The sequence below is a fragment of the Bos taurus genome, chromosome 7, assembly GCF_002263795.3.
Source record: "Bos taurus isolate L1 Dominette 01449 registration number 42190680 breed Hereford chromosome 7, ARS-UCD2.0, whole genome shotgun sequence".
NCBI lineage: Eukaryota > Metazoa > Chordata > Mammalia > Artiodactyla > Bovidae > Bos > Bos taurus.
Window position 1 is genome coordinate 71023214 of NC_037334.1, and position 13013 is coordinate 71036226.

Genomic DNA, 13013 nt, shown 5'->3' on the forward strand with positions numbered 1-13013 from the left:
AGGTCTCAGTGTTTCTGAGAAGGAGCATCTTTCTGGTCAAGCCTAGAAAGTCTGTCCCACCCTACCTACAAGGGAATAGACTTTTATAGTAAGAACTGGGGCCCTGTGTCCCATCAAGACTCACCCAATAGGGCCTGTCCCCAAACAGGAAAGGCATTAGGTTACGGGTAGCAGAAAACCCCCAGGAATACCCACTCCCTCCTTATTGTTAGTTGTTTCCTTTTATTTTTCCTTTGTATTATAGAACTGTTGAATGTTCTTCAAGAAAAAAAGTTGAGCACTTCTCTGATTATCTCCTTAAAATAAATTCCCTGGAAATAGAATTTCTGAATAAAAGAGTGTGGACATTTTTAAGTCTCTTGATACATATTGCCAAATTACTTTTTGAGAAAGTTGTATCAACTTAAGCTCACTCTTGGAATATGTTTGAGTGTGCATATCTTCTGTGCCCACACTGAGCATTATTCATGTCAACTCCTTTCTAGTCTGTGCTCATGTATGCAGCCTGTACCTCATTAAAACTGCATTTTGAAGTCAGAGCACCTAGTGGCACAGCAAATAGTTCAGTAAATAAGTTGTTTATTTTCTTGAGTGTATTTGAGATAATTACCTTTATTGATTTTCTTCCTCATTAATTTGATTAATTCAGGGGATGCTTCTTTAATAGGCTGTAGAGAAGGTTTGTTTGTTTTTTTTTTTCCATTCTGGAGGGGAAGGGTTTACAAAGCCCTGATTGCATGTGAAATAATAGAGAATTGAGTTTTGCAGGTGAGATTCTGAGAGGAGGACTCACCCTCCTTCAGCATGTGTCTCTTGCTAATGCTGTCCTGTGCATCATTTTTCCAGACCTCTTGGCCCATGGGAGGGCACATCTCCAGAAGCAGTTTCTTTCAGAGAGCCATAGCAGTGATATAAGTCCGGTAGTCCCTAAACTGGGATGAATATGAAACCCAGAGAGGTGATGAAATAGTTCATGACTCTTCTATCAACTTAGAAGAACATCTTTTTTAGCAAGAAATTGAAAGTCATGAAGAATGTTAAGACCTGGGCTTCAATCAAGAGAATGCAGGTAGGGTCCAGGAAGAAGCATTTGACGAGAAAGGTCTGGGCCCCAGCATGCTGGTCTTGCTTTGTCATCAACTAGCTGTGTGGTGTTGGAGAAATCACTTACATCTCTCTGGATTTCACCAGGGAGTGGGCCACAGGATCTTAAGGAAATTTTCTCTTCTAATAGCCAAAGATCCTAAGGCTACTTAGACTTTGGATTTTTCAACATTATCTTGACTTCAGATGGTAATCAAACCGTATCTTTCACTTTGCTTCCAGGTAGGAAATAACTGAATGAATAAACACATATCTTTTTTTCTCACCCTTGGGCTCAGAAGCTTCTCTGGGGCCTGTAAAACTAGCCAAAAGTCAAGCATTAAACAAACTAAATTCTTCTGGAGAAAGCCATCCCCCCACCCTCTATTTGCATAATTTGATTCTCATGTTTTGCCCTTGTCAAGTTCTTTCCTACTTGTAGACATTTATACAATAGGTTATAACTGTATTATTTTATTATTGTTCATTAACCATGGGAGAGTCACCTTTTTAAATGGGCTTATGTGGTTTATTAAGTATTCTATTCATGAGGATTTAGAAATAAATTTGGACTAGAGATTTTGGATCATTGACATGAACAACCATTGCTAGGTGTCTGTGCTTGGCAGGCAGCCCAGTTGGTTACCAGCTCTGATTGGTTAGATGGTTTCCTGGCCACATGGCCTTGAGTCCAGGCGAGGGTGTGTGGTCACGTGACAGTGGGCAGGGTTAACCTCTCTGTGAGGGGATATTGAGCTCACTGAAAAGTTTGTATAGAACAGAATTGTTTTCAATTTTCCCTAAGTAAATATCTGGCAAGGCCCAGAATTGGATCAGATCCAATTTTGCAGATAAAATGCCCCCAAACATGTTTCCCCTGGAGAAAGGCTGAAAATGTATGCACATTTATATTTGTCTATTTAGGCAAATCTCATTAACATGAATGATGTAGAAAAATATACAGTGATGGAGTGGTTCATATTCTCACACTAGTCTGGGAGGGACTTTATTATGGTCCAGCAGGAGGTTAGCATTTACTGAGGTTGTTTCTACATGAGGTTTTAAAAAATATAAGACCCTAATCCAAGGACAGCAAATACATGGTCCTTGAGCCTCAACTCTCCCTCCCAAATGCAGAACAGACATCACTAATGGAAGGTGGCATTCTTTGCTTCTGAGGCTACCAGTCAGACATCCGAGGATGAACATAATCATTCTCCCTGCCCCAAGATGTCAACCAGCTTGTCCATATGGGAAATCACCTTTCTTGGAGAAGAAAGGAGATCCTGTTACTTCTTAGATATGATTGATGGAACGGAATTGAATGCTTCTAAGCTTATCAACCAATGTTGTTGTTTAGTTGCCAAGCTGTGTCTGACTCTTCACGACCCCGTGAGCTGCAGCATGCCAGGCTTCCCTGTCCATCACCATCTCCCAGAGTTTGCCCAAGGTAATGTCTAATGAATTGGTGATGCCATTTAACCATCTCATCCCCTGTCACCCTCTTCTCCTTCTTCCTTCAATCTTTCCCAGCATCAGGGTCTTTTTCCAGTAAGTTAGCTGTTCACTCAGGTGGCCGAACTATTGGAGCTTCAACTTCAGCATCAGTCCTTCTAAAGGGTATTCAGGGTTGATTTCCTTGCTTTCAAAGGGACTCTCAAGAGTCTTCTTCAGCACCATAGTCAGAAAGCATCAATTCTTTGGCACTCTGCCTTCTTTATTGTCCAGCTGTCATGTTCATACCAGCATGTTAAATTGATTTTCATTGTATTCTCAGAGGCTTAACTAAGTCCCCATGGTTGAGCGTAGTGAGTGATAAGTACCATGCCTTCTGGGAAAAAAATATGCTAGACACTAGACTCGTCCATGGCGAATTCCTGAGAGTCAGCAAAAATTGTGCCTCCTGTCTATCGCTTATCTCCAGCCTACGTAAGAGGAAGACCAGAAATTGTAGAAGGTGGGATTAACAGAGGGGGTGTCTTAGGAGAACACTTTGAATTTTTCCTGACCACTGCTACCACTTCTAGGCAAATAAGAGAAATATAGAACGAATATCTGGAGGTACTAAGGGGGCATGCCCTTGCCTAGAAGATTCTGCAGGCAGGAGGCTGACTGGAACTGTCTGTGATGGTGGAGCCAGGAGGGAGGGGAGCAGTGGGAGCAACAATCCTGTGTCATTTGTGGGACAGGATGAATGTGTTTCCTATGGGCTGGGTAGGCACAGTGGAGGGAGGGTAGGCAGGATTTAGGCACTCTGAAAGTGCTCCCACCCCAGAGGCCTGCCTGCCTACTCCTTCTAAGTGTTCGTTTAAAGCTTATATCTTCAGAAATGCCTTCTTTGACTGCTTAGACTAATATAGCGCCCCTCCAGTCACCCCTTATTACACTTCCTGTTTTATTTCCTTGATTGCACTCTGGTACCTGTCCAAAATTTTTTTTGGCAGGGGAGGAGTTAATAAGGATGGAGGTTTTGGAGAAGGAATCTCAAAGAGACCATTATTTAAAGCCATAAAAATGTTCCATGAGAGCAGAGACCATATTCATCTTATTCACCATTATTCCCAGTGCTCAGAACAGAACCTAGCACATAGTAGCTGCTCAATAAAAATATATAAAATAGTAAATCTCTGCCAACAAGAGCCCTGAGAAATCAATAGACATCAATTGGTTCTAAAAATGCAATTTCTCAATGTCTAAGTTGAGAAGAGTTTAGTGGGAGAAGTGGATAGGAACTCTAGACTGGGATAAAGTTTGTATCCTCTCTGGGTTTCTATTTTTCCTGTTTCATGGCCTGGATAACTGAGAAGCAACTCTGTAGTGAAGTTCTTTCTATCCTGGGCTCTCCTAATCTGCAAAGTCTGTGGCACCTGGAAACTCACATGGACTCCCTTTCAGTTTTGCTTGATTTGCTTTGCAGGGATGAGCTCTCCTCAGCTTAGCTATGCCTCTAGGCTTCAGGGAAAGTTGAGCACCTGCCCAGATGTTTGGAGACAACCTACAAACATGGAAACATACAAAGGCCGTGCATTTGCTAGTATTGCTTGTGGCTTTCTACACGTAATGTGAAATTAAAATCATTTACCTTAAGCAAGTGTGTTTCCTCAGTGATAAGGACCCCAAATAAAATCATTTATGAGGAGAACATGGGAGAAACCAGGGTATTTTAAAAAGCCATTCATTTCTTATGCATCTGCTTAGAATCACAGATGAAATATCCAACAACTCCAGCCATACAGTGATGAAAGAAATTATAGCCTGTCCTTTCTGTAAGATATGCTTTTGAAAGATAAAAATAAAAATCTCTTACCTTTGAATAGCACTTTGTAGTTTACAAAGATTTCTACCTATGTCATAGAATATGACTGAAAAAAAAGGTAAACCATCTGATAAACTTTAAATCCTTCATAAAACTGAAGAATCTTCTGGGTGTTCAGTAAATAAACAAATACCTGTTTGACTGCAATGTTGAGACAGAACCATCATTGCATCTTCCCTCTAGAGTTAGGATTATACCTCAGATTGACCTTGAGTGACAGATCACATTTTGAAAAAATCAGAGAAGGCTGTTTTGAGAGCTACAAAGTATAACAAATTCCAGTCAAGTCCATATCTAAGATTTTCTGGGCCCAGAGTGAGAGTACTTATAAATGGAAGTTCACTTACATATGTGTGAATATTTAAAATGTGTAAACCAAGCCAGGAAACTACTAAATAAAATATATTCCATTCTTCTACCTTGATAAGTAGACGTTCATAATGTTCTGGAAGGCCAGTTTGAATTGAGAATTCTTGAACACCTCAGAAGAGTTTCCCTGTGGAACATGACGGGGCGAGGAGAGTCTGATCTGGGTACCCTTATTCTCTTCCACTTTCATCTGCATCCTGCACCACACATGCACATCCTTCCTTGAGTGCAGGTGAGTGTACACCCAGCCCCACACTGAGCAACATCCACACCCTCTCAGGAAAGTGGACACTAAGCAAGAGGTCTGCATGGTCCCAAAATTGAATGTAGGGCCATTTAGATAGGAAAGAGGTGGTTGCTGGAGCCAGGTAGGCAAGTTCCCTTGGGTCCTGGGAGTCCTCACTCCATGGGGTCAGAGGAGGGAGCAGACAGTCATCTCTGAAGTGCAGGGGCTTGCACAGGCCTCTCGTGGCCAGGTCTACAGGAGGCACTAAATCCAGTGATAGCTGGAATTAAACTGAGTGTTTTTTGCTCTTCAACTTGTATCTAGTTACACTTTAAGTAAACATTTATGCATTTTGCACTAATCAAGGGCCTATTTAAAATGAAGCTCAACTTCATTTTGATTTTTAAAAATTATTTGAGGCTACTTGGGATAAAGCATCTAATACTGAGACCAAATGGATCTAAATTAGAAGTAGGAAGATAAAGCATGTTGGCACTAGTTTATATAGATGAACCAAAAGAGCAATAACCATAATAATAATGCGTTTACTAGTACAATTCTTTGGTTCCAAAGCTCTATTCATTTATATATATGTACTCACATATACAAATCACTGGATTATTATAAGAATAAACATCAGTACTTTGAAAGATGTATACTCCAGGCAAATAAAAAGGAAACCCTGCTTGTCACTTTGAGGAGTACATTTATAGTTCATTGGCCTGAGGGGGCAGTGTAGAAGGAAAAAACCAAGATGCTAAATAGACTTAATGTGGGGCCAGCTCTAATCTATCTATAGTGGCTGCCTAAAGAGCTTGATTCAGAAAATCTCAGGCCATGCCCACCATTGGTGGCTGGTACTGAATTAGGTTAAGGGAGGGACTGGGATGGCATATGTGCCATGAATGTGCCACCTCTCAGCTTGAAGAATGCATTTGACAGATGATAAGGGTAAGCAGGATTCTTGAGGTCATCCTTAATCTTTTGAAGTTGTCAGTAAGGAGGAAAATCAATTCAAATTCTTAACAAGAATTCTGGCATCCTTGAATATTTCTATCTTCCTCAAACAAAAATGATCCATTTTAGGTTTCTTTGAGAAAGATACTGCTTTTAATGTGTTTTCCTGGTATGGAAAAAGATTGGCCAGACACCTGCTAAGGTGTTAATTGGTGATAACTGGATTAATAGGAGACTTGGGTTCTCTTCTTATCTCTGTCACTAACTAGCTGTGTGACCTTGAACAAATCCCTTAAACCCCCTTAAAACCTCTATTTCCTTATCTTCAAAACAGGGATACTATCTCAGTGATCTCTCAGAATTTTGTGAGGCTTAAAGGAGATGATAGCAAAACAAGCACTTGAATTGAAAAATAAAAATTGTATAGATGTAAACTTATGATTCCACTGAAAAATGAGCCAATTGGAAGAGGGTGCCATTTTCCAAAACGTTTTGCCTGGAACATTAGTTCCATGGGATGTCAGTAGGTGTTACACTAAAGCCTCAAACAACAAGTTTTCTCTGGCCAAATAAATTTAAAACTCTGGGCTGAGCAAACTTAAATAGGCATTGTTGCTGTACAGATTATTACAATTTGATGTGCAGTATGAATCTTTAACAGTGAGAAATAGTATACAGTGGTTCATATACTTATTTGAACATAACACTTAAAATATTAGTCCCTAAGAACACAGTCTTTGGAAATCATTGAACAAGCTTTATATAAGTTTACTTCAAACTTGAATGCCCTCTGATTCATTCATTGATAAGCATTTTGTTGTAAAGAAGACAGATTTTTTTTGAAATATTTCAGTCTGTTCAGTCACTCAGTCGTGTCTGACTCTTTGCAACCCCATGGACTATAGCACGCCAGGCTTCCCTATCCATTACCAACTCCCAGTGCTTTCTCAAACTTATGTCCACTGAGTTGGTGATGACATCCAACCATCTCATCTTTTCTTGTTCCCTTCTCCTCCTGCCTTCAATCTTTCCCAGCATCAGGTTCTTTTCTAAGGAGTCAGTTCTTCACATCAGGTGGCCAGAGTATTGGAGCTTCAGCTTCAGCATCAGCCCTTCCAATGAATATTCAGGACTGATTTCCTTTATGATTGACTGGTTGGACCTCCTTGCAGTCCAAGGGACTCTCAAGAGTCTTCTCCAACACCACAGTTCAAAAGCATCAATTCTTTGGGGTTCAGCTTTCCTTATAGTCCAACTCTCCTATCCATACATGACTACTGGAAAAACCATAGCCTTGACTAGATGGACCTTTGTGGGCAAATAAATGTCTCTGCTTTTTAATATGCTGTCTAGGTTGGTCATAACTTTCCTTCCAAGGAGCAAGCATCTTTTAATTTCATGGCTGCAGTCACTATTTGCAGTGATTTTGGAGCCCAAGAAAATAAAGTCTATCACTGTTTCCATTGTTTCCCCATCTGTTTGCCATTAAGTGATGGGACCAGATGCCAGGACCTTAGTTTTCTGAATGTTGAGTTTTTAGTCAACTTTTTCACTCTCTTCTTTCACTTTCATCAAGAGGCTCTTCAGTTCCTCTTCATTTTCTGCCATAAGGGTGGTGTCATCTGCATGTCTGAGATAATTGATATTTCTCCCAGCAATCTTGATTCCAGCTTCTGCTTCATTCTAGGCTGGCATTTTCACATGATGTACTCTGCGTATAAGTTAAATAAGCAGTGTGACAACATACAGCCTTGATGTACTCCTTTCCCAATTTTGAACCAGTCCATTGTTCCAGGTCTGGTTCTAACTGTTGCTTCTTGACCTGCATACAGATTTCTCAGGAGGCAGGTCAGGTGGTCTGGTATTCCCATCTCTTTCAGAATTTGCCACAGTTTGTTGTGATCCACATAGTCAAAGGCTTTGGCATAGTTGATAAAGGAGAAGTAGATGTTTTTTGAAACTCTCTCTCTTTTTCTATGATTCAGCAAATGGTGGCAATTTGATCTCTGGTTTCTCTGCCTTTTCTAAATCCAGCTTGAACATCTGGAAGTTCTTGGTTCACATACTGTTGAAGCCTCACTTGGAGAATTTTGAGCATTACTTTGCTAGCATGTGAGATGAGTACAATTTATGGTAGTTTGAACATTCTTTGGATTGCCTTTCTTTTCCGGTCCTGTGGCCACTACTGAGTTTTCCAAATTTGCTGGCATATTGAGTGCAGCACTTTCACAGCATCATCTTTTAGGATTTGAAATAGCTCAACTGGAATTCCATCACCTCCACTAGCTTTGTTCGTAGTGATGCTTCCTAAGGCCCACTTGACTTCACATTCCAGAATGTCTGGCTCTAGATGAGTGATCACACCGTTTTGGTTATCTAGGTCATTAAGATCTTTTTTTGTACAGTTCTTCTGTGTATTCTTGCCACCTGTTCTTAGTATCTTCTGCTTCTATTAGGTTCAGACTGTTTCTGTCCTTTATTGTGCCAATCTTTGAAGTGTTTATTTATTTTTTATTTTTGGCTATACCATGTATCAGGCAGGATCTTAGTTCTCTGACCAGTGATTGAACCCATTCGCCCTGCATGCGAAGGCTAAGTCTCAACCACCGACCCATCAAGGAAGCCCCTAAACAAAGATTTACAAAGCCCCCATTATGGGCAGACACTATTTGGTGTACAAAATAGAGGCAAAAAAAAATCCCTGCTTTTCTGGAGCTTATGTCTTAATGGGGATTTGATGTCACTCTCCCAAAGGATGCTTATGCTTAAAAAAGAGACTTCTATCCCTTAACTCAAAGAAATAAAGTATCCAAGTAGAATTGTTAGAAACAGAGTAGGGAAGGACAGTTTGTGGGCAAGTAGGAAACACTGCTCCCAATTTTGACTTCTGTAGCTCAGCCTCTGAGCTAAGCTTAAACCATGAGCTTTGATCTGAAGAAGCAGGTAGCTACTGCTTCCTGGCTTCCCTGATGGCTCAGACCATAAAGAATCTGCCTGCCATGCACAAGACTTAAGTTCAATTCCAAATCAGAAAGATCCCCTGGAGAAGGGACTAGCTACCCACTCCAGTATTCTTGCCTAGAAAATCCCATGGACAGAAGAGCCTGTTGGGCTATAGTCCATGGAGTCGCAAAGAGTTGGACGTGACTGAACAACTAACACTTTCCCTTTCATTGCTTCCTGGGAGCACATGATCTCATTCATCCATTTATTCACTCATCCACTTACCAAATCCTTCTGCGCATGATGTGTGTCATACACAGAAGTGTGTAAGACTGATCTGTACTCTCAGAACCAATTTCCAGGTGGGCAAGCAGATAAAGATGTGAGCAATTGCAGCTCATCGTGCCACTCCTTCTATTTACCATAGTGGGACAAAAAGGATGATGTGGGAGCACTTGAGCAGTGCGCCCATCCTCACACTTCAGAGAAGTCATCTCAATGGATGTGACATTTAGTCTGAATTATTCAGAGGTGATCATTTACTTACCAAACTGGCTTAGGGTGAGTGGGGGCAAACGGTGGGTAGGAAAAGTCTTTAGGTAGTAGAAACAGCATGTGGAAAGACCCAGTGGAACTCCCACTGAACTTGTACAACCAGAGTGGAATGAGCTATCTATCTAGGATTCTGTGCCTGATATTCTCTGAAAGAGCATTTTGTTGTTGAAATAAAACTTGAAAATCATTGGAGTTATCTAAAAGGAAATTCTTGAAGCCCCTACCATCATTAAAATTCCTAAATTCTCCCCTTTCTATCATTCTCCTTCCCCAAAGTGTTTTCATTTTCATGGGGATTCTGGCAGATTTAGAATCTCAATGCTTAAATCCAAAGGAACACATTATTACTGGCACATATATTCATCAGAACTATTTTGGTGATAAATGACAGAAAACAAAACTCAAGATGACTTTACCAAAATAGGATATTATCTTACATAGAAAAATCCAGAGAAAGTTTGATCTGGCAGCTCTAGACCAAATCTCTCTTCATCTCTTACATTCTCTGTCCTCCAGGAATTCTTCATTTTTAGGCTCAGTATGGTGGCAAAATGGCTGTCAGCATCTCTACATCTACATCTTCCTTGTCTAAGTCTAGTGGAAGGAGGGTTTGTTTTTTTTTTCCCCCCCAAACTATCATACTGGTCTCTGTGTCACTCTGATTGTACCATCTTATATCATGTGCCCATCCCTGAGTCAATCACTGTGGTTCCTGAGGGTAAAATTACAATGATTGGACAGGCCTGGATTGCATGATCCAGTCCTTAAGTAGGAAGTAGAGACTGATTAGAATCATGTGATTAAGAATGGTTTCCTAAAGAAATTTAGGAGGCTATTAGCAGAGGAACAGATGTGTATGGGAGAGATTATGAGAGAGAAAGAAAGAAAGAAAAGAGAAGAGAGGCAGAGGAGAGGGACAGAGAGAGAAATATCAAGGAAGGAAGGAAGAAAGGGAGGGAGGAAAAAAGAAGAGGAAAGAAGAAAAAAGGAAGGAAGGAATAGAAAGAAATTTCTATTTGGAAAGTAAGAACAGAAGAAAGAAAAGAAATCTTTTATTTTAACAATAACATCTTTAACAAATGTGAAGGGCTTCCCTGGTGGCTCAATGGTAAAGAATCCTCCTGCCAATGCAGGATACAGGGCTTTGATCCCTAAGTCAGGAAGATCACCTGGAGAAGGAAATGGCAACCTATCCAATATTCTTGCCTGGGGAATCCCATGGATAGAGGAGTCTGGTAGGCCCCAGTCTATGGGGTCATAAAAGTGTTGGACACAACTTAGTGACTTAATAACAACAAAAGATGTGGAAAAGAAATCTATGCTGTGAAACACTTTTGATTGTTCAAAATAGAGGGGTACAAAGGAAGAAAGAGGAAGGGCTGTGCATGTAACATTGGTTCGATTTGAATATTCCCCCTGCGTCTGTCCTTCATCAATTGCATGCCCATCAAATCTACAGGTAGGAGGAAAATTTCAAGGTCATCACTTCCACATGATCATCAAATGCTGGATCTCCTACAGCTAAATGTCAAGCTGGAATCAAGATTTCTGGGAGAAATATCAATAACCTCAGGTATGCAGATGATACCACCCTAATGGCAGAAAGCGAAGAGGAACTAAAGAGCCTCTTGATGAAGGTGAAAAAGGACAGTGAAAAAGCTGGCTTAAAACTAAACATTTGAAAAACTAAGATCATGGCATCCAGTCCCTTCAGTTCAGTTCAGTTCATTTCAGTCGCTCAGTCATGTCCGACTCTTTGCGACATGACTGAGTCCCATCACTTCATGGCAAATAGGTGGGGAAACAATGAAAACAGTGACAGACTTCATTTTCTTGGGCTCCAAAATCACTACAGCTGGTGACTACAGCCATGAAATTAGAGATGCTTGCTCCTCGGAAGAAAAGTTAGGACAAACCTAGACAGCATATTCAAAAGTGGAGACATCACTTTGCTGACAAAGGTCAGTATAGTCAAAGCTATGGTTTTTCCAGTAGTCGTGTGCGAATGTGAGAGTTGGACCATAAGCAAGGCTGAGTGCCAAAGAATTGATGGTTTTGCAGTGTGGGTGTTGGAGAAGACCTTTAAGAGTCCCTCGGACAACAAGGAGATCTAACTAGTCAATCCTATAGGAAATCTGGAAGGACTGATACTGAAGCTGAAGCTCCAATAGTTTGACTACCTTTACTCATTGGAAAAGACTCTGATTCTTGGAAAGATTGAGGGCAGGAGGAGAAGGGGTGACAGAGGATGAGATGGTTGGATGGCATCATGGACTCAATGGATTTGAGTTTGAGCAAACTCCTGGCAATAGTAAAGGACAGGGAAGTCTGGAATGCTATAGTCCATGGGGATGGAAAGAGTTGGACATGACTGAGTAACTGAACCACAAAAACAAATAGCCAGAATGAAACCAATGTCCTTGAATACGTCCAAACTAGAGGAAACTCATTCTTCCTGTTGCTAATCATTTCATGTTGACTGTCTCCCAGTATTAGCTTAGGTTAAAAAAAAAACAAAATTCAATTGCATAAATGTTAAAACTCTTCTTAGATTTATTTGATGATTCATAAAGTGAGCAGCAGCCCATAGAACAAATAGAAAGGAGCTGTGAAAACTGTACAAAATGAAAAGACCTTTATAGGCAGAAGGGGACAAGACAAGAAAGTTACTAGCAAAGAGTGGATTGCTTGTAGCAAGATCACCTTCCTTTAAGGGACAGCATAGGTCTATCAGGCAGATTAACTCATTGCTGCTCCAAGTTGACTGGTTTAAGATTCCACTCCTGGAAGAGGTTGAAACTGTAATTAACTTCAGTATTGTGTCTCGGTTTGGTGACTTGGGCTTAGCACAAGTGACTCCATTTTGGGGCCTGCTGTCACTCTTTCTTTTTTAATATATAAGTTTTAATATATATATATCTTTTTATACTATATAAATTTTATATATAAAATATATAATATTTTAATATATAATATATAACTGAAAAGTTGAATTTATTATTTTATTTATTTTTATTTACAAAAGTTGAATTTATATATAACTTTGCAGAAGTACCCATAACCCACATTCAGCTGGGCCCCCAACTCAGTTCAGTCGCTCAGTCATGTCTGACTATTTGCGACCCCACGGACTGCAGCACGCCAGGCCTCCCTGTCCATCACCAACTCCCAGAGTTTACTCAAACTCATGTCCATTGAGTTGGTGGTGCCATCCAAACATCTCATCCTCAGTCATCCCCTTCTCCTCCTGTCTTCAATCTTTCCCACCATCAGGGTCTTTTCAAGTGAGTTAGTTCTTTGCATCAGGTGGCCAAAGTATTGGTGTTTCAAAGTTTCGGCATCAGTCCTTCCAATGAATATTCAGGACTGATTTCCTTTAGAACGGACTGGTTGGACCTCCTCTCTGTCCAAGGGACTCTCAAGAGTCTTCTCCAACACCACAGTTCAAAAGCATCAATTCTTCGGCACTCAGCTTTCTTTACAGTCCAACTCTCACATCCATACATGACTACTGGAAAAACCATAGCCTTGACTAGATGGACCTTTGTGGGCAAAGTAATGTCT